Source organism: Arachis duranensis, chromosome 3 (genome assembly GCF_000817695.3).
Source record: "Arachis duranensis cultivar V14167 chromosome 3, aradu.V14167.gnm2.J7QH, whole genome shotgun sequence".
NCBI classification, from domain to species: domain Eukaryota; kingdom Viridiplantae; phylum Streptophyta; class Magnoliopsida; order Fabales; family Fabaceae; genus Arachis; species Arachis duranensis.
In genome coordinates this window covers 132,080,230-132,105,691 of record NC_029774.3, presented here as the reverse complement: position 1 = coordinate 132,105,691, position 25,462 = coordinate 132,080,230, and the positions used below count along the sequence as shown (strand labels likewise).

At 31.7% G+C, this 25,462-nt stretch overlaps 2 long non-coding RNA genes across 6 annotated transcripts; both read left to right on the top strand.

Annotated features, from left to right (window-relative positions):
- The first annotated feature begins 11,451 nt into the window (after window positions 1–11,451).
- Window positions 11,452–21,189, top strand: LOC110279576 (uncharacterized). 3 transcript variants are annotated; one of them, XR_008006902.1, is made up of 5 exons: window positions 11,452–11,932; window positions 18,805–18,984; window positions 19,161–19,262; window positions 20,385–20,616; window positions 20,714–21,189. It is a non-coding gene; the product is annotated as an uncharacterized LOC110279576 (long non-coding RNA). The 3 variants fall into 3 exon arrangements; XR_008006901.1 differs by lacking the exon at window positions 20,385–20,616 and having other exon boundaries at window positions 11,453–11,932; XR_008006900.1 differs by lacking the exons at window positions 19,161–19,262; window positions 20,385–20,616 and having other exon boundaries at window positions 11,457–11,932.
- Window positions 21,190–21,844: 655 nt separating this feature from the next.
- On the top strand, window positions 21,845–25,174 carry LOC127745667 (uncharacterized). Of its 3 annotated transcripts, none has more exons than XR_008006979.1 (7): window positions 21,845–22,205; window positions 23,143–23,518; window positions 23,609–23,842; window positions 23,918–24,132; window positions 24,233–24,325; window positions 24,400–24,522; window positions 24,626–25,174. It is a non-coding gene; the product is annotated as an uncharacterized LOC127745667 (long non-coding RNA). The 3 variants fall into 3 exon arrangements; XR_008006978.1 differs by having other exon boundaries at window positions 21,846–22,205; window positions 23,143–23,482; window positions 24,400–24,501; XR_008006977.1 differs by having other exon boundaries at window positions 21,846–22,205; window positions 24,400–24,501.
- The last annotated feature ends 288 nt before the right edge of the window (window positions 25,175–25,462 follow it).

Below are 25,462 nucleotides of genomic sequence, written 5' to 3'. Positions count from 1 at the left end.
GTAGCATCTTCATCTTCGTAGTCGCTATATTTGCAGTTTTTGATGCATTATTTTTCAGTTCGATTCTCTTTTTTCATTTTCTTTTTTCTGTTTGCGTTTTTATTGTCATTAATGGATTAATGGGTTCTCTTCTCTTCAGGTTTATAGGTGCTCTTTCTTCTAATACTATATATCTATATAAAATTTGTCTTCTCTAAATTTTTTGTTTTGGTTGCAGAATTTGTTTTACATGAAATTATATTTGTAGAATTTATTTTTTCTGCTTACATTTTTTGTTAATTTTTATTTTCAATATGATTAATTATTTGTATGAAGTTTATCTTTTCTGTATTTAATTTTTTATGATTAATTCTATATATCAATATGTTATTTATTCTAAATTTGTTATAACTTCAATGTGTTATTAAAAAGTGAGATACTGAATTTGTTATTAAAATGAGAGTGCTAGTTATTTTGATGAGAAAACTTTATTTTTTTTTTAATACAAGACAATATTTTTTACGTGATTGACTGCTACACGTACCAATTCATCAAAAAACCAGTTTCAGCTACACATACTATTTTTTTCTCTTTCATAATTGATATTTTATTATATTTTATTTTAAAAATATGAGTGTCTGCCTAATTATTTTCAACTTGCAAACACACTTTTTCACATGCTAATTAATCAAGAGTCTGGGAATGAAAACAACTTAGGTTAACATTTTAATTTGATGAAAATAGTTTTGATAAGAAACTTATGGGCTATGGTCATATATTAATTCTGTTTTTACAGATTAAATTGAATATTTATATTTATTATATCTAAAATGATTATTCTGATGAAAAGGAATGGAGTGTTCAAAAATTATTAAATGATGTGTTAGTTTTTATCAAAATGATGAGATTGAGACATGATTATTTGATGTTTGTTATTCTTGCATTATTTATGTACTTTAAGAATAGAAGTAGTGGTCAATTATTATTAGGCGGAAAAATGAATAGTAGATCAATTAGCCGTGATGTATTAGAGCGTATTGCTGGTGAATGTAATATGAATTGTATTTGGGTGTTGAGAATGAACACAAATACTTTTGCTAATTTACGTGAGTTGTTAAAGTCCAAAGAAGACTTTGAGAAGATGGTCAAGTAAGCTTATTAGAGAAAGTTGCAACTATTTTAATGATCTTAGTGCATCACAAGAAAAATCGTAATCTACAAGTTAAATTTTGTAGGTTTGAAAAAACAATTAGTAAGTATTTCAATAAAATTTTAAAGGCTGATATATATATCCAAAGCACGTTATTTGCCAAGGCCTCATTAGTTGAAGAGGATTGCGTAGATCCAACATAAAGAAAGTTTAAGGTATAACTAATGGTTTATGTGTGTAATTTGTTTTTTGGCTGGAAGGATTATCTATCTAAAAGTCATAATTTTCTATGGATTATAGGGTTGCTTAAGAACATTAGATGACACTTATATAAAGGTGACAGTTTCCAAGTTTGATAAGTTAAGATATCGAACAAGAAATGATAAAATTTGTACCAATATCCTAGAAATTTGTAACCGAGATATGAGCTTTGTTTATGTACTTAGTAAATAGGAAGGATCAGCATCTGATTCAACAATACTTCAACATGCAATCACTCGTCGTAATAGTCACCACATGGTACTACTGAATTTATAAGCAACAAATTAGATTTTGACATTGAGCTTGAGTTTACGGTAGTTGAGCTTACGATATTTATATTTAATATTTATAGGTAATTATTATTCGGTCGATACTGGTTACACAAATGGTCCTAGATTACTAGCACCGTATAGAGGTACTTTCTATCATATAAGAGAGTGGGTCCAAGGAGCACGTGCATCTCATAACTACCAAGAATATTTTAATAAGAAGCATTCTTTTGGTGGGAATGTAATTGAGTGATATTTGGTTTACTTAAGAAGGGATGGTCAATCTTAAGAAATCCTAGCTTCTACTCTCTAAAGATACAAAGTCATATTATAATTTCTTGTTTGTTGTAAATTTTATTCGTATCAATATGGAATATATTTCATGAAAAGCAAACTAGCCTCTTAGATGAATTTCTACTTATTGGAGATGAAGCACCAGACAAGTTGATTGATGTAGTTGAAAATATGAATGAGTGGATACAATGGCATAACAACATGGCAATTGAGATGTATAAAGAGTGACGAGCTAGTTGTATGGAATAGAAATAGCTTCTAGGCCTAATTTGAATTTTATTGTTCAATTTGGTATGACATTTGTGATGTAATAGCTTAATTTGTGTTTGTAAGACTTTCTATTATGTTGTAAAACTTATTGTCATTAAAACTTATTAATGGTATTGTAAGATTTGTAATTCAATAATGGTTCTTGTAACATGGTTATTGAAACTTGTTATGCTATTTATAAGACTTATTATTTTCGGTTCTAATGTAATTGGAATGTACAACTTATTTTTGTTACACTTCTTCTTAAGTTAGAATGGACAAACGCATGTGAAGTGATGAAGAAACTGAAGTATTTGTTGGTTTCATAGAAAAATTTGTTGATGATCTGAAAGCTAATTGTAGACATTAGAATTGTTACTACCATAGAAAACATTTATAAATCTTCCACTTTTAGATGTCATTGTCAAATAAACTGTTGTATCTATTAGAGTTGACAAAACACAGAACATCATTCAAAAAAGAAAAAAGTAAAGAGATTTGAAGTCATGATTTAAAATGTGTTTAACCCAACGAACACGTTTTACTAAAAGTAACAACCAATATGTGGTAGTGCATAACAAACTCTAATTCAAATCCATTATAAATACAACCATTCCATTCTTAAATTCTTTCTAATCCAAATATCTTCTGTATATTAGCATTCTATTCGACTAGTTGTCTAGTTCTAACACACACTTGATTATTCAAATATGTTATATATACTATCATTCAACACAAATATGTTCTGAAAACTTTAATTCCATTTAAATCTTCATCGAAACCAAACATATGAAGTTGAAAAACATTTCATGAGTTATCAATTTCTACTGCCTTTGTATTTATGCTCTTTATAAAGAATAAGTGAAAATAGAAAATACACATTTTGATTAATTTTATCCAGGAATTTTATATCTTTTGATCTATTAAAAATCTAAAACATGAGAAAATGAAATAACACACACAAAATCACTTGTTCTTAAAAAAAGTAAGACGAATTCTCAGTATGTCACAATACATAACTCTGATCTTTGAAACAAAAGAACTAGTTGTGAAAAATAAAGAGGAGATATCTATTCGCATGATTCTACCTCTACTCAATCTCAATATTTAACAAAAATATTAACATATTTTTTTGTACCACCTGCAACCAACAAAAGAAATAAATTGAAAAAAGCACCATAAGAAAATAGGGGAAAAAAGAACGAAAAAAGAGAAGAGATAGAAAAGACATCAAAAATGATAACAGTAGTCATAGAGAGCGGGAAAGAGATGGAGAGAGACAGACATAGAGCGACAATGACAAAGAGCGAGAGGGATCGACAGAGAACGAGAGAGACAAGGAGATAGCTGTATTCGCAAAAATGGGAAAATGGTGACAATGCTTCCTCGTTGGGGTGCCGAGAAAGAGAGTAGCGTCGGCAAAATGGGGTTATTCGATAGGAAAGCTTTAGAATTGACAAATGAGAAAGGGGAAAAGGATGACATCAGTTTTGGGTTAGGGTTTTGTTGTGTCTTTTATTATAAATAATAAGAGTAATTTAATCATTTTATTTATTTTAGTCTTTTTTTTTTTAATTTTGAATCAAATAAAATACTGAGACATAGCTCAATCCTGTACATCTTACATCAAACATAATAATTTAAGTTTTTGTTTATCAATCTCTATCTCTCGATCTAAATCTCTCTTCCAAACACAAAAAGAGAAACATAACACACATTAAAAATCTAGATTCATGATTTTTGGTTAAATTCCCCCATTTGATCTTGGTCAATATGTAGGATCCATCTTAGTAATGCTTTTTCTTTCCTTCATTTATCTAATAAATTATATTCGAAAACAAAATAGACCGAGTCGAGCGAGCTAAACTTTGATTTTGACGAATTTGACTCGTGTTGTAAATAAATGGCTTAAATCTAAGTCTGTTAATTCTTATAAGTTTTTTTTAAGTTTAAGTTCGGCCTGTTTAAAGCTTGATAAGCCCACGAGCCTATTTGAAAAGTCTATTTTGTGAATTAAAATTCAAAATAATAAATTTAAAAAAAATATAAATTGACATTAAATGTTTTCTAAAATTTATAATTCATAATTTATAAAGTATAATTCATTTTTATGTTAATTGTTAGTCACGTATCTTAACCATAATTACAATCTATAAAATTTTTCTTTGAACAAAAAAAATTATAATCTTAACTAATATTAACTATTGATTCTTTTTAGTTTTGTTTTATATTTAGTATAAGTGAATAATTTATTTTTATAAAAAAATTGAAGAATTGACCCAATAAATTTTATAGACTACTTTTTAAAACGGTTAAGTACGATTTTGATCTCTAAGGTATAGGTCGAAATTCTTTTTTATTCTCAACCTTTTTTTACATATAAAATCGTTCCTAAAATTTAAAACCAAATTTTAAAATTTTTTATTTAAATATTAAAATTTTGGATCAAATTGCCTATAATAAAAAAAATTATAAAAAAACTGGAATAATTTTTTTTTCGATTTATACCTTAAAAACTAAAATTGTACTTAACCTTTTTTAAAATCTATAATCTGATGTTTTTAATTAATAGACTTTTAAAGTTGACTTATTTAATAAAATAAATTAAACCGAATTTAATACAAACCGAATCACGAATCTCAGTCAAATTGTTCGGCACCGTTTCACCCCTAGTGAACACACCTTAGCAGGCTAATTTAAATATGTCAAGAAATTTAGGTCCTTTAAATTTTTCCTTTGTGAATTGAATCATGTTGCCTCATATAAATGAAAGTATGAAACCATTAAAGCAAATCGATTTATTACCTAATATGTTCGAAAGCGATCTTTTAAAAAATATGTATTTATACACGGAGCGGAAAAAAAGTCAATGTGGCATCAAATAAGGCAACATTCCATATTCATGGTTGGTAGTTGGAACATTGCACGAATATGGATTAACACTTGCAAAACGTATATAAGTCGCAGAATTGTATCTACTTGCCACTACTGTTACTTAATTGTTTAAGTAAGAAAATGAATATTATTATTTTAATTTTGATAATGTAATTTTTATTTTTTTATAAATTTATATAAATGTATAATGTAAGTAAATTATGTGTGAAATAGTATTATTAAAAATAAAAGTGACATTATCATGCCTCAAAAATTAAGTACATAAATTTAGAGTTTGTTTGAATGTTATTGTTTTGTTGACTTATTATAACAAAAAAAATTCTTTTCAAGTTTCTTGTTGTATTTAGGAAAATGCTTTTGAATTTAATTTTAATATGCTATTAGTGTAAAATAATTTTATACGTGTATTTAATCGTATAACACTACATCATCAAAAATAATTATTATTTTTGTTGACTAAGTGAATAGTCATCTAAAAAAACGAATGTAATTATACGACTGTATAAAATACTTTACATTATCAATGTGTCAAAATTAAATTCAACACTTTTTAGTAAACTTGAAGTTTTTTTTTGAATAAATACTTAAATTGATCCTAAAAAAATTTTTAGATTGAATATTAATTTTTATTTATTAGAAGTTCTCAAAAATTACTCTTATCAAACACATTGATTCGTTCATCATTTTTAATATGTACATTAGATACAAAAATTTTAATAAATTTTATTATAAAATAATTAAATAAAAATATTATTATAAAATAAATTAATAAATTGTTGGTTATTTTTTAACAGAATTAGGATTACACTTTTGAAATAATTCTCCCAGAGAAGTAGTACAGTTATTTATAAATAATAAATAAAGAATTTTTCTATCTCGTCTAATTAATTTGTAATTTTTTTCGAACCTTTAGTTTCTTATGATATAAAAAAATATTGGTGTTTATTTTATTTGGACCTAACTGTAAGACTCCATAGATATTTTTTTATTTAATGACGGAAAAAGTGGAAGTTTAATATTAATTTGAAAATAGTTGTTTAACTGTAAACGTATGAATTAAGGTTGAAAAAGTCTTAATATTAGAAAAAATTGTGTAATTTACAAAAATCTCTTTTCAGTTTGATTTTATTTTGGTTAATTATTTTGTTCGATTAATAATATCTTTCATTTTATCTATATTATATTTAAAAAAAAAATGTCATTCTTATGTTTAATATAATATTGAATAAGAATCTTTTTACTTAATTTCTTTAGGAGTATTTTTATCTCACCTCAACTATGTTCTACTTATTTCATTTGTTTTGCATATAAAATACAAAATTTGAATTCAATACTTATTTAATAAAATAAGTAGAGTTATCAAATAGGCCAATTTGATTCATTTATGATCGGTCCAAATTCGTAAGTTAATTAAGTTGGTCCATTTTATTCACGGATCATTATTTTTTATTTTGGATCGTTCTTAGGTCTGTTTAATCTTTGATTTTATTACCCGTCCAAAAAAAATTATTTTATTTTTTTAAAAATATTTTGACAAAAAAATCACTTATAAATAAAAAAATTTAAATAAACAATATTTTATTAGTTGATGGTGTAATAATCCAACTTCTAACATTTCAGGAGCGTACTAAAAACAATATATTATTATCTATGTCTTTATAACTCTAACTCTTTATTAAATAATATATGAGTCTGATTCATTGTTAGAAAGTGTGGACGTAATTTCGGAATAATTTTTTTTTAAATATTTTTTATTTTAAGCAAAGTATTACTATTTATGTCCTTATAACTTTAACTCTTTATTAAATAATATATGAGTCTGATTTGTCATTAGAAAGTATGAGCGTAATTTCGGAGTATTTTTTTTTTAAATATTTATTAATTAACAAGCCATACTTGAATTAATCCATAGCTAAGATATAAATAAGACTAATAGGATATTTACATCACATAGCATACGTCAAGAGAGTACGAAAACATTAGTCGTATTCTCGCATGAGTATATATATTATCCCAAACTTAGACTCTTTTAGTATATTATATTACATATTTATGATACAGACTCTTGTAAACAAGCGACCACCTGAATCCTGACCCACCCAAAAAGTCGCTAGTCTGGAACCCAGGCTAACAAAGACTTAGTCCCCAAAAAAGTATTAATAGAGAAGGAAAAAACTGACAACACTCTAATCTTCATAACTGTGCATCATATTAGGCGTCTCAAATATATGCTTCAAGTCTGGGACATAGCAACAAGGACCAGAGCCATCAATTCTTCAACAATCATTGCCTTTCACTCCGCTTGTAGGGACAGTGAAGAGAAAGGGATGAAAACCTACGATTCTCAGCAGGGTATTAACGAGAGAAAACGAATTATTCATCGGTCCTAAGGCAAAACTCTAGTGTAGGCATAATCATAGCTCACTTTCACTCCGTGACCATTTGAGTCTCTTTTACTTAATTCAATCAACCAATAACAACAGACAAGCACAAACAAGTTGCAAATCATAAGATAGACAAGTCACATAGCACACAACAAAAAATTCAAGCATAACACAAGATCACAGAAATTACGCTACAAACAAGTATGATGCATGTCTGTCTTATGCAAACTATGAGATCGTGTGTCAGTTTACATTCTGCAATCTGACATTACCTAAGAACCAGTTTCAAATATGGTTTTCTATTTTGTCTGTTCGTGCATACGTGTCGATGTGGTTAAGAATAATATCACCAGTTCGTGAGCACTAGCAATCGTCGCAAAGCTTTACGCCATAATATACGCACAAGGGATAAACGGTGATCTTCATGTTTGTGGCCTTGTAGGCATCCCTGAATCGGCACCACAACAGTTCGTGGGATTTTCCCGTATTTAATGATTAAACAGTTCATGGATTTTTTTTCCGTCTTTTTAACATTTAATAATCAATGTACTAAGTAAGTGGGACAGAATCCTAGTCCTTGTCAGGCCAACTAACATTTAATCTTCTTATTCTCTTTTACCATTTCTCATGCCTTTCTTTGTATCTATCCATCGATTTTCTGTTTTCAGTTCTCTATTCTTTTTTTCATGCAATCTTTTATTTTCTCATTCTCTATTTTCTCTTTTCTGTTTTTTGTTTTCACAAGATAATTATTCTTTCTTTGATCTTTTTTGATAACTTAATCAATCATAGTACACTTCTCATACCTCTTCTCAGGTGTTTTATGAAAAGAATTATGAGATTCTAGGTTTTAAAATTGTCTTTCTAAGATTTTTTAGAAAAAATTATTATTTTGTCTTTGGTCTTTATGTAAAATTATCATTTTGCCCTTTTATTGAAATTGCAGTTTGGCTCCTAAATTTTTATCTATTTATAGTTTAACCCCCAAACTTTTCATATTTATATTTTTTCCTAACATTTTTACATAATTAGCAAAATTCCCATATTATTTTTCATAATGACCAAAATACCTCTACACTTTTTATAAAATTCCATTTTGTCCTTGAATTTTTTATGTGATACCCAAAATACTCCTAGACATTGTGAAATTACCGTTTTATCCTCAATCTTTTAAAATTTATCTTTAAATTAATTCATGTTTGCTGTTTCTTGCTCACCAAGAAACCGAACCATCATCATGCTTTGTTCATGATTTTTAACTTATTTTTCACATGTTTTTCAAATTTTTTGGTAACTGATTTTTATCATCTTCTTGACACAAACTTCAGCCATCAAACATACATCAAAAATACATTAAACAAGCTTATATTTAACCTCCATGAAGCCACGATTTTCAGCTGCCATGATACTCCATGAAATATTTGATTTCTAAGCTTGTTTTCAACATGAAAACATGATTAAATTATCATATAATCAATCAATATCAAGTACCAAACAATCATTCAACAATCAAATATTAAGAACACAATTATTTTAGAATTAATTCACCAAACTCTTACCTCTTGAATCAGCTCCAAAAATCGGTTTTCTCTAGGTGGTCTCTAGCTCACTTTTTCACCTTATTTTCATTCAAAAACAACTTTTAATCCAAGGAACACATGAAGGTTGAACCTTCACCATAGATTTAGGAAGGATTTTCTCACTTTTCTTGAGTTGAAAATGGAGGTTTCTTGATCCACAAAGTACCTGAAAAAGATATCTTAAAAAGAAAACATAAAAAATGACAAGTTTAAGCATGGTTTGTCATGGCCGAACCATACATGAGGGAAGAACAACCATCAAACCTCAACATACCTTAGGAAAACTAATATGGTTGTGAAGAGAAGGAAGAGAAGAACACTTTAATTGGTTTAGATTTTTAGTGAGGTTTTAGAACTCAAAAGAACCAAGCTTGAAGCTTAGGTGTTCATGGAAGTTTTTTCTAACTTTTCTATCAAGAATCACGGCTGGAGGAAGAAGAAAGAAGCTGGTGGAAGCCTTCCTAGATGAGGTCGTGTGTCCAAGGTTCTTAGTCACCTAATTCACTTGCTAAATATCATTAAAAGGATAATTACTAAAGTTAGATGTATTAGAACACAAGTAATTACATTCCTAAAGATAAACAAAAAGAAATATGTGGTTGGAAATGGTTGAATGCTTGTGGACCATGGGAGTTATAAGGTGATTTATCCAAAATTTAATAATAAAATATTATTCGAGAGATAGTTACTAAAACTAGATGTATTAGATCATAGGTATTTAATTTACTAGAATAAATATATGAGATACTAATATAAATTATACTGGTAACATGATTATGTTGGAGATAAAAGATCTATAATGAAACATTAGCATAACTAAGTTTATCGGAGAGTGCCATCATTAGTCTGTGCCACTAGATTTTGGACTCGGTTAAAATAATATTATTGTAAATTATCATTATAATAAAATATTAATATAATATAATATTAATATTAATATAATAAAATATTATTATTTTCTTTTTTTTGCATATTCAAAATAAGCTCGTTAAACAGAGTCTAACCGTATATTCGAATTTTCAAAATTCCTAGTCGAAGTGGCTCATAAATGTAGTTTTCTATGTAGTTTTTTGCTAGTTTAGTAACTAATGATGTGGCGAGGAGTTTGATGATGCAGTACCTGTGCAGTAGAGGTGCCTGCTTCATTGAGCTTTCGGAAAAAAATTATTTTTTTAGAAAAAAGTTCTGTTTTGTCGAAAACTAGGTTGTTACATTCTACCTTCCTTAAAGAAAATTTTATCCTCAAAATTTGAGTTAGGTGCAAGAACTTGCGAAAGATCCATCTTCAAGCCATTTTAACGAAGAGAACATTATGTTTTATACAGCAACTATATCTCACATAGCCATAACCACAGAGATCATAACAACTATGAAGATAGCTGTGCCTCATACCAATTCATCATTTAAAATTCCTTACTCGATTACACTATGTCTATTTGTAGCCATTGGGGTTTTATCCATACGAAATAGTCAACATTAAGGTTGTCAGTCTTAATATCTAAAGTTAAGCATGAACATTTTCAAAATGAGCATTTACAGACATTAATGCCAAATGTTTCTCAAAGACATCCTAACAGCAAGAGACACACAAGCAGAGCATGCAATGAACCATAGTTCAATCCATTCCCCAGGATCTACTATGAACAAACTGCTCTAATATCAAATTGTAACGACTCAACTTCTAGCACCTTATGAGCATACTAAAACAAGGTGTTACTACCTTTGTCCTTATAACTCTAACTCTTTATTAAATTATATATGAACATGATTCATCGTTAGAAAGTGTAAGCGTAATTTTGGAGCAAAATTTTTTTAAAAACATTTATTAATTAACAAGCCATACACAAATTAATCCACGGCTAAGATATAAATAAGACTAACAAGATATTCACATCACATAGCATACATTAAGAGAGTATAGAAAAATTAGCGTATTTTCGCATGAGTTATCGGAGACTTAGACTCCTTTAATATATTATATTACATCTATAACAATATACAAAGGAGATATAAGAATTTGGTGTACAATTCTATCTTCTTATTTTACTCCTATATACTACTATCATTCAAAAGTGTTAAGTTATTCTTTGAACGTATACAAAAGTCATATTCTGTATAGTAGTTATTATATCCAAAACAATTACAAAAATCATATTATCTAGCCGTTTTTATTCTGTAGTAGTTATTTATTTATTTTTTTAAGATTCTAATCTTTTTATTCTAAAAGTGTTGAATATTTTTTATTTATTTATAATGTAAATAGTAACCTTTTATTTTATTTAATATCTAATAAATTTAGACTCTGAATTTCTTTTATTTTTTTTTGCCATGGTTGAATTGACATAATCTCATTTACTACAAGAAAAATGAGAAATTGCAATGGAAAATTGCCGGCGTTTTTCCGAACCACCGCAAATTGATTGAGTAGCTGCGATTCTTGTAGTGTTATTTCTCCCCGTCAACGACTGGTCAAGATAGTGGCGGTTTTGTATATCAACCGCCACAAATAACACTTTGCTCAATTTGATTTCATATTTGAAATTGGGTGAAGTAAGGCCATTAATCCTCGTTTTCTTGCGAACCCAAAAGGGGGCAAAGGCACCAATCACCAGTTTCAAGACTCCTTGTCACCGTATACCTTCCGTTCATTAGCTGCAGCTGCTACATCCTTCCTCGTCACGGATCTGCTCAAGTTGCCGCATAGCTCTCGTGTGCGAAATGAAGGTGGAGAGGCACGTCCGTTGTTCGTCCCTCCATCATGCACATCCCGGTGTCGTGGCGTGGCTTCCCAACCATCCCGGTGTCATCGTCCTCAACCTTCCCCCTTGCCCTGTTGTGCGCCACTCAAACGCTCCCTCTCCCCTCTTCCTGGTTCGCTTTTCCCCCGTTTTCCTGTTGTTCCAATTTCATCTTTTGTCTCTGTACGTTTGTTTCAATTTAATCATTTTGCTTGTTTATCGAATATCTTTGCACCAATTTTGTTTAATTTTGCTTGTTTCCAATTTGTTTGCTATTTTGATTCGAACCCTAGTCTGGTGAAATTTTGCCCCAATTTTTGAACCTCCTGAGTCTTGATATTTGGATCAGTAGTGACTGATAATATTATCTGCCTTACTCTCCATCTCTCTTTCTGCATAATTTCTTCAGCTCAAGTCTCGTGAAAAATTCTTTGTTACTATGCAATCTGATCTTGGTATCTGTTTTTACTTTTTGTATTTGGCGATAAAGAATTTACTTTTTGCATGACTATGTGGTTGAATAAAGATAGTAGAATCCATTTTTATATTGCAAGAATATTGTGTATTCTATCAAATATATGAACAGAAAAGTAGTAACTTTGAAGCCCTTTTATATATGATTGTTGAAACACTTTGAACACGAATTAAATTGGGTGAAGTGTTACTGGTTCCTTTGGTCTTTTCAACATCCTTACATTGATTAAAATGTAAAAATATTTATGTTAATAATCAAAGAGCTTGTTTACGCTGAAGTTATTTGGGCTGTTATTTGATCATTAAAGATGGAATATAGTTCCTTATGATTTCTCTAAAACTTTCAAAGCTGGTTGTTCTACCCGACTACAACTTATTTTATTTGTCCATAATTTTCATTGTATTTGCCTTGTTTTTTATCTGTCATGGTTTTGAAAGTGAAATTGCATATTATTTCATATTGCTACTTGGAATTGTTGAAAAGGATGTTAAAAATTTGTTCCTATTTCTCTTTGGTGCCATTTTATGAAACATGTTCTTGGCATGCAATCAATGCTTACAGGAATACCTGTCCCATATATGATTGACCTCATTTACTTCCTTCACCTTTTATTCCTTAAATTTACTATTGTAACTTGAAACTGATAACAATAAGTAGCTCTTTTTAGTCATGTATATCAATGCTTTTTAATTTATAGGATTTTTTTTACGCTTTTTTGTTTCTCTCCAAAACATTTTTTGCTGAAAACTCGTCTATAGTAGGAATCATTATAAACGTTACACTGTATTAGAGATATGGTGAATTGCTTATAACTTGATTGATGCATTGACAATGCTTTTTCAATCAAGTTATCTTGCTAAGAATCAAATGAGTGATCTTTTTCAGGGCTGGCAATTTATGCCTAATTCAATTAGAATATGTATGTAGTTGAAGTTTTAAATTTTCTTCTTTATGTTTAGTTGAGTATAATATTTTCTTTATTGCATTATCTTTGATTGATCTATCATTAGATTCGGTTCTTTCAATACTAATTCCTCTGTTTAAATGATTCTAAAAAGCAGTAATAGGGAGAGAGAAAATTTGTTGAAGATAAAGAATCTGGTTGAGCAATTGCCTCACAAGATTCCCTTATATGGAACCCTGTTAGAATTTTTTCTTCTCGCTATCTTGATTGAATAGCGAATGACCCTCCTTCCCCATGCCCAGGGGGCTATATTTATGTGTTCGAATGTGCATAATTATTTTGATGAACTAGTGCTGGAAATTATTCTAAATTAGTCATTGTCATAGGAGCAGCAGTGGTAATTCATCCAAGTATTATGGCATGCCATGTATTTACGATCGAAACTGTTACTTAAGGCAATCTAGTTTGTATACAATCTACCTAATGTTTGACTTTCTAAATTATTTTCTCTTTGCACTTCATAAAAGATCTTAACATTGTTGACTTACTCACTGTTTCCTTTATGAGTTGTTTACTTTGTACATGCAAGCTCGGTAGCTTACTAAGTTTGATGTTGATGTTGTGCATATTTGTTACTTGCTAGATGCATATAAGTAGCATGATTTTGACACAATCTTGCATACATATATGTTTCAATGGTAAAAGAAAAAATGAAATACATAATTAGTAGATTAGCTTATTATGGAACATTTGTTTCCGTTGCTCACTATTGAACTTTTATCTTTTATTTATTGCAATCATTGTCTATTACTTTTATCAATGATTACTATCTTTGCTATTGTTGTGAAATTTCATTTGCTCTTATTTCAATTCCCTAAATGATGTTCCTGAGCATCTTTCTTTTCCTGAACAAATGTTTATATAAATTATGAGGCTTTAATTAATACCAATATGTAAGAATTTGGGTATAAATTTGTGACTCTGTTGTGTTTGTGTGTGCACCATACCATTGCTTTTCTTGAACAAATGTTTATATAAATTATGAGGCTTTGATTAATACCAATATGTAAGAATTTGGGTATAAATTTGTGACTCTGTTGTGTTTGTGTGTGCACCATACCATTGCTAGTCTTGCAGGCGTTCCTTTAATTTCCTCGTTATTTTGTCAAAGGCTTTTTGCCTTGTATTATCTGTGGGAATATAATCTTTTCATGTAATATTTTGGTCTGTGTTTCACTACTGTGTGAGTTTAAAAGGTTTCTAAAACATGAAAAAAAATTAAAGAAAAAGAAGAAATGTCTGCACTTAATGAATACTACTTTTTCTCAGAAAGTTGGAAAAAGCTTGACTCATTTAAGAGAGAAGTAAAAGGATTAAGATCATAATTCACAGCAAATTCTCAGAGTTAGACATATCACAAATATGTTTCATCTTTGACTGCCTGATAGAGATTCGGAAAATAGATTCTTTAAATAAAGCTTGCGGTTAATTGATATATATTTAACATAAATGTGACGTGGATAACTAATTTAGTCACTAATATTTTTATATCTAATTATAGTTGTTTACTTATTTTTTTTATTTATCCAACTATAATAATTTTTTTAAGTCTGTATTTTTTTTAAAGTTGGATTGTTTACTTATATTATGCTTTTGTCTTAAGTACTTTCTTAACTCTAACTTCTACTCCTCTTTTCTTATTTTTCTTTTTGTAAGGAAGGTTTTCTTTTCCATTTTAATTTTTTGGCTTTGGAACCAAATTTCTTTCTTTCAATAATTTTTTTTAAAAAGTGCAAAATTTTCTAATGAGTAAGCAACTTTCTCGAATAATTTGTGGGTTGCGTATTATCTTGGATGCTAGTAACTGTGTTTTTTGTTTTTCCTTTTAAGAGTTATTCTCCCAATTTATTTCAAATAGTATGACTATATCATAGTACACATTTTCATTTTTAATTAAGATTTATTATTAAGTTTTTTTGGTAGTCTGACTTTATTATTTGAATATTCGTTGTTCTATTATTTCATTAAATTAGATATTGATAAGAGTTGGATTTGAAAGTCACGAGATGGTACAGAATATAGGGACGGTTTGAACAGATTCTTGGATTTCACATTTGCCAATGCATCATAAGATGGGATGATACATTGTCCATGTCAGAAGTGTGGGTTCCGCCTTTTCCAAACTAGAAAAGATGCGTACGATCATTTGCTGATAAAACCTTTCTCTCTAGTTATACATTTTGGATACATCATGGTGAGAGACGCGTAGAAGAGAGCTTTACTGACAGTCAAGAAACAGAACCCAATAGAAATTTCGGTGCCTCAATGCTTGACATGCTACACGAGGCATTCAACTTCCCAGGACTCCATGGCGATGAGAAGACTCAGAGAATGAACATGCTGGAGGGGATGTGGTGGAGTTGCCGTACTTATACAATGAACCTAGTCGCAAGGCTCACAATTTTCATGACCTATTCAATGATGGAGAGTAGGAGTTATACCCGGGATGTCCAAGATTCTCTAAGCTGTCTTTCTTGATGAGGCTCTATCATATTAGGTTGCTAACAGACGCCATTGAGCATGCAAATATCCCAAGAAATATGCATGATGCCAAGAGGATCATCAGAAAGCTTGGTATTGCGTATGAGAAAATAAATGCATGTCCAAATGATTGCATGCTATACCAGGGTAGCGACCAAGAGCTGTCTAAATACAAACAATGTAGGACATTGAAATGGAAGGAAAAGACTAAGAAGAACTCTAGAGTGAGGATCAACATGGTTGTTAAGAAGAATGGAAAATCGCAAGTGGTGAAAATTCTTTGTTACTTCCCCCTTGTTCTATGATTGCAGCGGTTATACATGTCTAGTAAGACAACCTTTGACATGTTGTGGCATAAGAGAGGTCTTAACTCTGATGGTATGTATAGGCATCCAAGGGACGGCGAGGCATGAAAGGCATTTGATAGAAAATATTCTGAGTTCTCTGGCGATCCGCACAGTGTTTACTTAGCCTTAGCTAGTGATGGCTTAAACACTTTTGGAAACATGAGCTCGAAGTACTCTATTTGGCCCGTGGTTCTTATTCCGTACAACATATCTCCTTGGATATGCATGAAACTCACCTCCTTTATCCTCCCCAAGATTATTCCTGGTCCTAAAATGCTTGGAAATGATATAGATGCCTACCTACGACCCTTGATCAATGAGTTGAAGCAGTTGTGGGTTGGTGTGGAAACGTACGATGCTAACGAGAAAAAACCTTCAAGATGTATGCTGTGTTTATGTGGACAATCAGCAATTTTCCAGGCTTGGTAACTTATCTGGGTGGAATACGTACGGTAGGAGAGCTTGTCTTGCGTGCAATTTAGATGCTGAGACTAACCGGCTCACACACAGTCAGAAATGGTATTTCATGCGTTATCGTCGCTTTCTGAATCTTAACCACAGATATAGAAAAGACCAGGATAGATTTAATGGAAAGATAGAGGATAGAGGTCCACCTGTCAAATTCTCTGGTGGAGACATTATGAGACATTTAAAAGATGTGCATGTCCAACTTGGCAAGGTGCACTCGGTTGATGGGACAAGGACACGTGGACAGTAAACTGCCGTGCAAGACGAGTCTCCTTGGAAGAAAAGGAGTATATTCTTTGAACTCCTATATTGGGAGAACAATAGACTGCATCACAATCTTGATGTGATGTACATAGAGAAGAATGTGTGTAACAACATAGCTTTCACCATACTGAACGAGAAAGGTAAATCTAAAGACCACCTTAAAACTCGAAAAGACTTCCAGTTGATGAGAATCAAGCATGATTTGTGGCCATAGGAAGATGGAAAGTACCCCTTTGCCGTCTCTACTATGTCCAATCTACAAAAGGATGTCTTTCTAAGAACTATCAAGAATGTGGTCTTCCAGATGGGCACTCTAGCAACATTTCTCGCTGTGTTGACTTACAACAGCACAAGTTGTCAGGATTGAAAAGTCACGACTGTCACATTCTAATGGAACATTTACTGTCAATTGCGTTAAAGAATCCATTGCCTGCCCCAGTGTCTTCTGTCCTGGCGGATTTATCATCCTTTTTTCGCTGAATATGCAGCAAATCCATAGACCCTCAATAACTTCCTCTTCTTAAGGATCATGTGGTCCATATTCTGTGCCGCATGAAGATGATTTTTCCTCTTTCTTTCTTCACAATCATGGTTCACTTGACTATGCATCTGGTCGAGGAGGTGCACCTTGGTGGCCCAGTACATTATCGGTGGATGTACCCAATTGAAAAGTAATTATCAAACAAATTTGTGTTTACGTTTTTTTATTCCAGTAACCCACACATATTAAGTCACGTGTTATATTCTCAAAGGTATCTATGTCGTCTCAAGCAGTACGTGCGTAATAAATCACAACTGGAGGGCTCAATTGTAGAGGGATACTTATCTGAGGAGATTCTCATATTCTGTTCAAGATACCTAGATAATGTCAAGAGTAGGATTAATCGACCAATGCGTGTTGACGATCGACCGAGTGAACCTATGCCTAGTGAAAGTGCAACCATGTTCCTAGAGGTTGGAAAGGTTGTGGGGGCTGCTTCTTTTTACACTCTCACACCAACTGAAAAATTTCAAGCTCATCGTCACGTATTGGTCAATTGCCCGATTTTCGAAAAATTCCTACAGTAAGTGCATATGGAATTATGGAATAGGAAAATGATTTTGCTAGAGTAAGTTCATATGATTAATCCATTTACATATTCGTATTCGTTGGTGTCCTGTCATTTGTATCCCAAACTGATGAAACACGTAATTGTTTCCTGCTAGGTTCCATTAGGAAGCACCAAACATTTGAACGAATTACAATGGCTTGCATGTGGCCTCAATATTCAAGTTAACAGCTTTACATCTTACAACGTAAATGGATTTAAGTTTAGAACCATGTTGCGAGAAGAAGGGTTGAAAACCCAGAATAGCGGAGTTTATGTCACTTCTAACACTAGGAGTTGAATTACAGTGGTCAATTCATAGTCATCTTGTTTAGATGTATATGGGCAAACACCACCTTTAGTAGAGGCATAAAACAAGACTTTTTGGGACACACAGTGGTCAATTTCTCTCTTTCGATTCATACCGGTGATCGAGAAGATGACAAACGGTACATTCTTGCATCCAAGACTCGCTTTGTAGTAGTCTATGTGAGGCCAAGAGATTTGTTTGACATGGGTGAAGACAATAAATACTGTGAGGATGAACTTTTCTCCCCAACCGAGTTTGTCGTTGAGAAGGGACGACGATTTAAAAGAACCCACCACTGATGCCATCGATACTTGCGAAGAGGCTGCTGATTTATAGATGTATTTAGTTACCAATATAGGACATGTACACTATTACTCTATTTATAGTCTAGATAAGAGTTAGACACTTGCAATATTATTAATTAGCAACTAGCATATAATAGAAATTAGAACATGAAAATACTTGAATTATATTACTCATAAGTGACAATTGATCCACCTGGAAAGTGATATTAAAACTTTATTTTATCTTGAAGTTATATAATTTGTCATTTGTTTAACCTACTGTACCTGGAGTTTTATATTGACTGACATGATCGGACTTATCAGGGAAATTGGAAGAGAGGGACCTCTTTCTTTGCGGCTCTAGCATCTCGTTTTGCAAGGTGATGGAATAGGCATCTCCGTTCTCTTTGCTGAAGCACACAATATCATTCACAAGAGATTTTTGGTTCAACAAATTGCCTATTAACTCATGGCTGGATGTATTCTCAGCACACATGCACATAGGTAATGCTATTAGTATAGTAATTGGAGAAATTAGGACGGTACGATCTCATAGTCTGACTAGAAAAAGGGGTCTTTTACTTTTTCGAACTGCCAAAATCATTTTAGTGGTTTTATTATCTTGTAAACAAAAGAGATAGCCAAAGGTCTTACATTATTTGAGACTTTTAACATTGTAGAAATTGATTCAATTCGGAACAGAGTACCGCAAGAAATTTGGCTTTGGGTTCATAACAAGCACAGACATATTTCTTTCATACCGAATACTAGAAGAGGTGAAGGTAAAATCTAAATTTATGGACCAAGTGTATGAATTATCAAGATTTTGATGACCGAGTCTTCTAAAAATTCATCATGATACCACAACTGGCTTTCCGTCTATATTTTCCAACTCAAATTTACAAAAAAACTGAAACAAATATGTTTTTAGTGACTGTCTTATTCCTACTAATTCAATTCAAGAACAATGAGGATCCCCTCACCTGCTGATCTTTTTCTATAAGAGAAAAGTGCTTTAGATCCTCAGTAGTTTAGCAAAGCCAAATTATGAAATTTCCTTTTTATATTCAATTATTACTAATACTGTAATCTCAAATTAGTCTTAGGATCCTCTTTTTAGAATATGGTTTGACTGAGTAGTTTAACTAGAAGTAATTGTGTATAAAGTAGGGTATTTGAAATCTATCTCGTAAAATCCTCTCTATCTTGTACTCTTGTGATTCATCAATGTACTTTACTTTCTGTCTCCAGTTCCAACAAATAGTTTTTCCTACATGTGAAAATCTACTACTTTTGTTGATCTGATACACATATCACATGCTCTTGATTTAATTTGTATGGATTTTCAGCTCATACTTTTCATTTTTGTAATATAAACAAAAGAAGTGGACATAGGAAAACCGAAGAAACATAATGGACTATAGAGATTTCCATACCCGATAACACAAATGGCATACTTTGAAATCCATAGCTCACTATTGTAATTTATTGGTAGTGAATGTATTAGTCCTTACCTTTGAAGCTTTGAACTGCATATCAAATTTTGCTATCTTTAAACTGTAATTTAGTCCATATCAAATTATACTTCCTCTTTATTAGTTACTTGCACTTTAGAGAATAATTCCTCTATAGCCTCCTAATTTCTTGTTTTGTGATTTAACTACATCCCAAGACCTTGAAGGATGGATTCCATCTCACTTAGGCAGAAAAAATGATTTTGTCCTAATGTGGCAAAGAGAAAGTAGAAATAAAAACGGGGAGGGCAGCGGGAGAAGGGGAGAGAGAGGAGTATGATTTTTCCATATTATATAATTGTTAACTAATAACGAGTTGGTCAATTTTTGTTATGGTTTTTTTATGCACTTTATTATTTAATTAGTCACCATGGTTTGATTGGTTTCCAGTTGGCATAGTCTTTAGTTGCCCCAAAGCTTGAAATGTTGCTGATTCTGAATGGAAAGTGCCTCTTGATTAGTTGTGTTGATGACTTCTAGCTTCTAATTATTACACTACTTCAGACTGCACTTTCTTATATTGTGCAAGCACGCTATGATAAAAGTTTTATTGTTGAACTTGAAATTGCATCTCGAGAGGAATTCATTCTTATAGAAAGACGTCTTACACGACTTTGGGAACGTAAGCCAAACAAGATGTCTATAGTGTTAAGCTTAACCATGTTTTTTTGTATAATTTGTAATACCTTGGACTTGATTGGCTATAATATATCTTTCAGGTTTAGCTCGGCATAAGATTCAAGAGACTCCAAAAGAAACAGAAGAGATAGTTCAAGATTTAATGCAAGACGAAGACGTGGTGCCAGCCGATAGTTCTGATGAGGTTGTTTCTATTGAACACAATGCTTCCATGCTAACTTTTGACCTAAATAAAACACCAGAAGAGAATGAGATCTTTTGATTCATGTTGTTTGTTTGGTATTTTGACTTGGGTTTTAGATTCCAGTTGTTTGGGCTTTAATTTGATCTTATTACATACCTTTGAGTTCTGACGGACCTTGTTTGAACTTGTTTCCTGAAAAATTGGGACTAAAATGAACTCAGTGACTGATGTGACGTTATATTTGGATGTTGAATTTGATGAAGTAGCAATGAACTTATTGGAGATTGAACTCAAATTGACTTGAGTTACCTTAGTATTGTGTAACTTGGAATGGTTTTGAGACATGATTCGAATGAATCCAAGGTTTTTATATTTTTAACTTTTTTTCTATATATGTAGTTATGATATAAAGAATATAAATATATGTCCCCAAATAGTGAAACTTCTTAAAGAATTGTTGTCTAATGTCTATTATTATGACTACTACATCGTTGAGATAACATTGATTAATTAAAAGACATGCATAGATTTTGGATACGGTATAGAATACAGATTTATCATTACGTATAGAATTTTTAACCTTAAAAGCATAATTTAAATTAATGATTTAATTTATTTTGTTCCAAATTATTATAGTCGCATTATTATACCTTTATCATTAATTATGTTACTCAGTTTATTAAAAAATTAGCTGTTTAAAATCGGTAATTTTAAGCAAAAAGTTTAATGTATTCATATTAATTTTAAATTAAATAATTATAAATAAAAGCACTCTTATTATGTTAAAGTTTTAAAGCATATATAAACGTGCTTGTCCTTTATTTAAATAACTCTATAATAATATAATATTATTATTTTGTTCTGGTGTTTTTTTATTATAATTATTTGTATTCTTTTATCCTGTTGCTTCGATTTATTGTTTTTATTATTATTATTATTATTGTTGTTATTATTTTTATTATAATTTTTTTATGCTAACATACTACTACCTGATGAGGACTCCTGATATATCACTCATTCACTATTACTCATTCACTATTCAAATCACATAACCTACCGCCACTACATAATCCTTATTACTCTCATTATTATTAAACCCTTCATAGTTCAACCCCTCCATCCATTGCCGTCGGCCCTAGTTTTCGTCTCCATGTCGTGCTCAGAGCTGTGGCGTCGCAGTACTCGTCGTCGTTCCCAAGTCAGTATCCATTGTCGTCGTCATCGGTCGCAAGAAGACGTCTTTGTCCCCGCGGCGAGCCCTTGTCCTTGAGCCCCTTCTCTCTCTGTCCGAGGCCCCATCCTTCTTCTCTCACCGTCAAAACCATTCCTTCCACTGATGGCAAGCACCACTGGTTCATCCTGTGTGGTTGCTGATTTGTTTAGAGAAAGTGAGGCCATTAATGGTTGATAGTTACATGCATGGTTCTTTTGATCTTGTTAGCTGAGTTAATTTGTTGAGGGAGTTCTGAGTTGGGGTTTATGGTATTTTTGAATGCGTTTTTAAGTGAGTTAATGTTGTATTCTGGAGTAAGATTTGTTAGGTACGCTAATATTGTTGCCGATTATTGTTTTAAAAAGTTCTTATCTTAGAATTTTGTTGCTGATGTGATGATTATGGTTGCTTCTTAATGAGATTAATGAGAAAGTTGGAATCAGCAAATCTAATCTTTTAGCTTCAACATTCTATTGTTCTCTCCTTATATATATATAATTGATTAATTTAGTTTTCTTTTTCATGTCACTGCTTCAATTTTTTCCCATCCCTCCAATAGTGCAGTTTCTTTAGGTTAAATTGTCACATCAGCATGTTCGTAAAGATTATTTGAAAAAGGCTTAATGTTTTGACTGGGTGGAAAGGGATCAGAATCTGGTTTCTATGTCTTTTATTTTCTTGTCTAGTATGATTGTGGATTTCTATTTTTCAAATGTTGAGAACTATGTAAAGCATGATGATTTTGAGTATTCTTAATATTGTTGCTACTATTTTCTCTTAATTTGACTTTGTTACCTATTAATTGTTATTCGTGGTGGTGTGTTGAGGTTGAACAACTCTACTTGCATTATGATCTTGAAGGCTGCTACTATTTTTTGCCTTGAACCTGTTGCTGATTCAAAGATTTCATGTTTCTCTATATTTTGGTTTGGATTTATTGTTGTGCTGATAAATATAAAATTTTGTAGATATAGTTTGCACTTATATATTAAGTTTTGCTATAGTGCTGATATTTTTTGGCAGTCAAGATTTTTTATTTTATGTATGGATTCATTTTTATATGAGAAAAAAAATTCATATGCTTGTTTCTATATATTATGATCCGAATGCAGTATATTAAGATGCTAAGGATAGGTCATTACATGAAGATATCCAAGTTAGACACAACATATCAGCAATCTCAAGTAGGATGTGCTGCGGCTTCATCATCCTATCAAGTGGATTGCCTAATTCCCCCGTCCAACAGTAGTTGTGCCTCCGCAGCCTCATATTTACACCCCTTTCGTCTGCCTTGTAGCGAACCACTGCCTGCTCCACAGACTTGCACGAATGGTGTTCAAAACTCAGAGCTGGGCGTTGAAAACCTAGACCCAGAGGCAGATGAGGTAGATTCTTTTGAGCAACACGTTGATAACTTGTTTGCTGCATCGGAGGCTCAGAAGCGCAAGGGATGTAAGACCACTGAATTTTAGGATGTTAAAACAATTGGTATACAAGAATTTAACGGTTAAATTTTTTTATGATTTCATTGCATCTTAGCCATAATGGTTACTCACAGAGACTAACTATGATTTACAGAATCTAATGGCACAATCAAATAAGTTCATTTGAGTGTGAAGGAAGCTATGAAGCCACCTAACAGTAGAAAGATCGTACTCAGGTTCAACGAGAACTTGTAACCAGTTGGAGATGAAGCTAGTGAACTGATCGGCGTTCTTGGATTGCTAGGATCTGATTACACCAAATTTCCAATTTGCGAGGAAGACTGGAGAAAGGTTCGCTCTAAGGACAAGATCTATAAGGAATGTGAAGGTAAAAACTTATATTGTTGTAGAATTCAGGAATCTTAATTTGACACCTACTCACAATTTAATTTTACTATTGCAGGAAATGTTTCATTTTAATGAAGATAGTGGAGGATTCATCCAGCGTACAATATTAAAAATGTTAGGGAGCGCTTCGAAGGAAACGAGGAACAAATTATACCATGATCATTAGACTCACAACTGATTATTGAACAAAACATTGAAGGCCGCCCACCGAGAATTACTGCGGATCATTGGAGATGGTACCTTGATTATTGCAATAGTGAAGACACAAAGGTAATATATTTTTAATTCATAACAAAAAAAAGTCTATTTATGGTATATTGAGTTAGTAAAAAATGGTGTCTAGTAACTCTTACTTTTAATGGCATGATAGGAGAAGTGTGGGAAAAATGCTGTGAATCGATTGAATCAGCTATACACTTACACTGGCGGATCGAAAAGCTTGGCAAGGCTCGGAGAAGAAGAGGTAATTTACGTTTGACTCACTTTTTGAACCATCTCTTTGTCTACATATTCACTTTTTAAACTATATTATTACAGTCAGAACGACAAGGGAGGAGAGTTAGTAGAGGAGAGTTGTGGACCTTAACGCACAAAGGACCTAATGGCTCCTATCTCCATGATGCAGCTCGGGCTATTGGTGTAAGTAATGTGTTGAGAATCGTAAGTTGTTTCTCGTATGTTTTATTTTTTTAAATTGTGTTGAAAGTCTATGCCGTTAGCAACTAGCTAATAATTGCTTATGTTCGTTTATCTATGTGTGTAGGAAAGAATTGCGGAGATTGAGCAACATGATGAATCCTCTAGATTGTCTCAGAATAATTTGCTTGCTCAAGCTCTCGGAAAGTAGCACTTGGGTAGATTGCTTGGCATGGGTTTCATACCAACTTATAGTCAAGTCTTCGGTACGAATTCCCATCAGCCAAGCAATAGAGCTCAAAGAGAGGAGACCCAAAGGGTGCTGCTTGAACTACAAGTAGAGCTGGCGGCCGAGAAATTAATAAGGAAGGCAGTGGAAGATGAAGTAGCAGCCGAGAAGACAAAAAGTAGGCAATGGAGGATGAAGTAGCAGTTGGGAAGATAAAGATGCAGGCGATGGAGAGTGCTCTGAGATGTCTAATTCAAGGGTAAGGTGGGAAGCTGCCACCAGACGTCGCTGCATGGATGAATTCATTGGAGGGACAGAGTGGAAAGTAAATCTTAGAATCGGAATTTTTTTTTAAATATACACTTTTTTGTTGTTGACTATGCAACTCTTAGTAAGGAATACACTTTATTGATATTTGGATAAATATATGAATTTGCGTTATAGTTTTGCTAATGCTGTTCATCTTATCAATTTATTTTTTCAGATACAAAATAATTAAGATTTGTAATATTAAAAAAATTAAAAAAATAACAAAAAAAGCAAAAAATAATACCTAGTACATTCAAATTAAAAAAGTGTTGATTGCAGGTGCAAAATACATTATTTTTGTGGCCATTTAACCGGACAAATAACGGTAGTTGCGAAATGGATGAAAATAAATTTAAAATACTGAATATAGATAGCGGCGGTTAGATTATATATGAAAAAAAAAAGCAACACCTTAAATAATAGCAG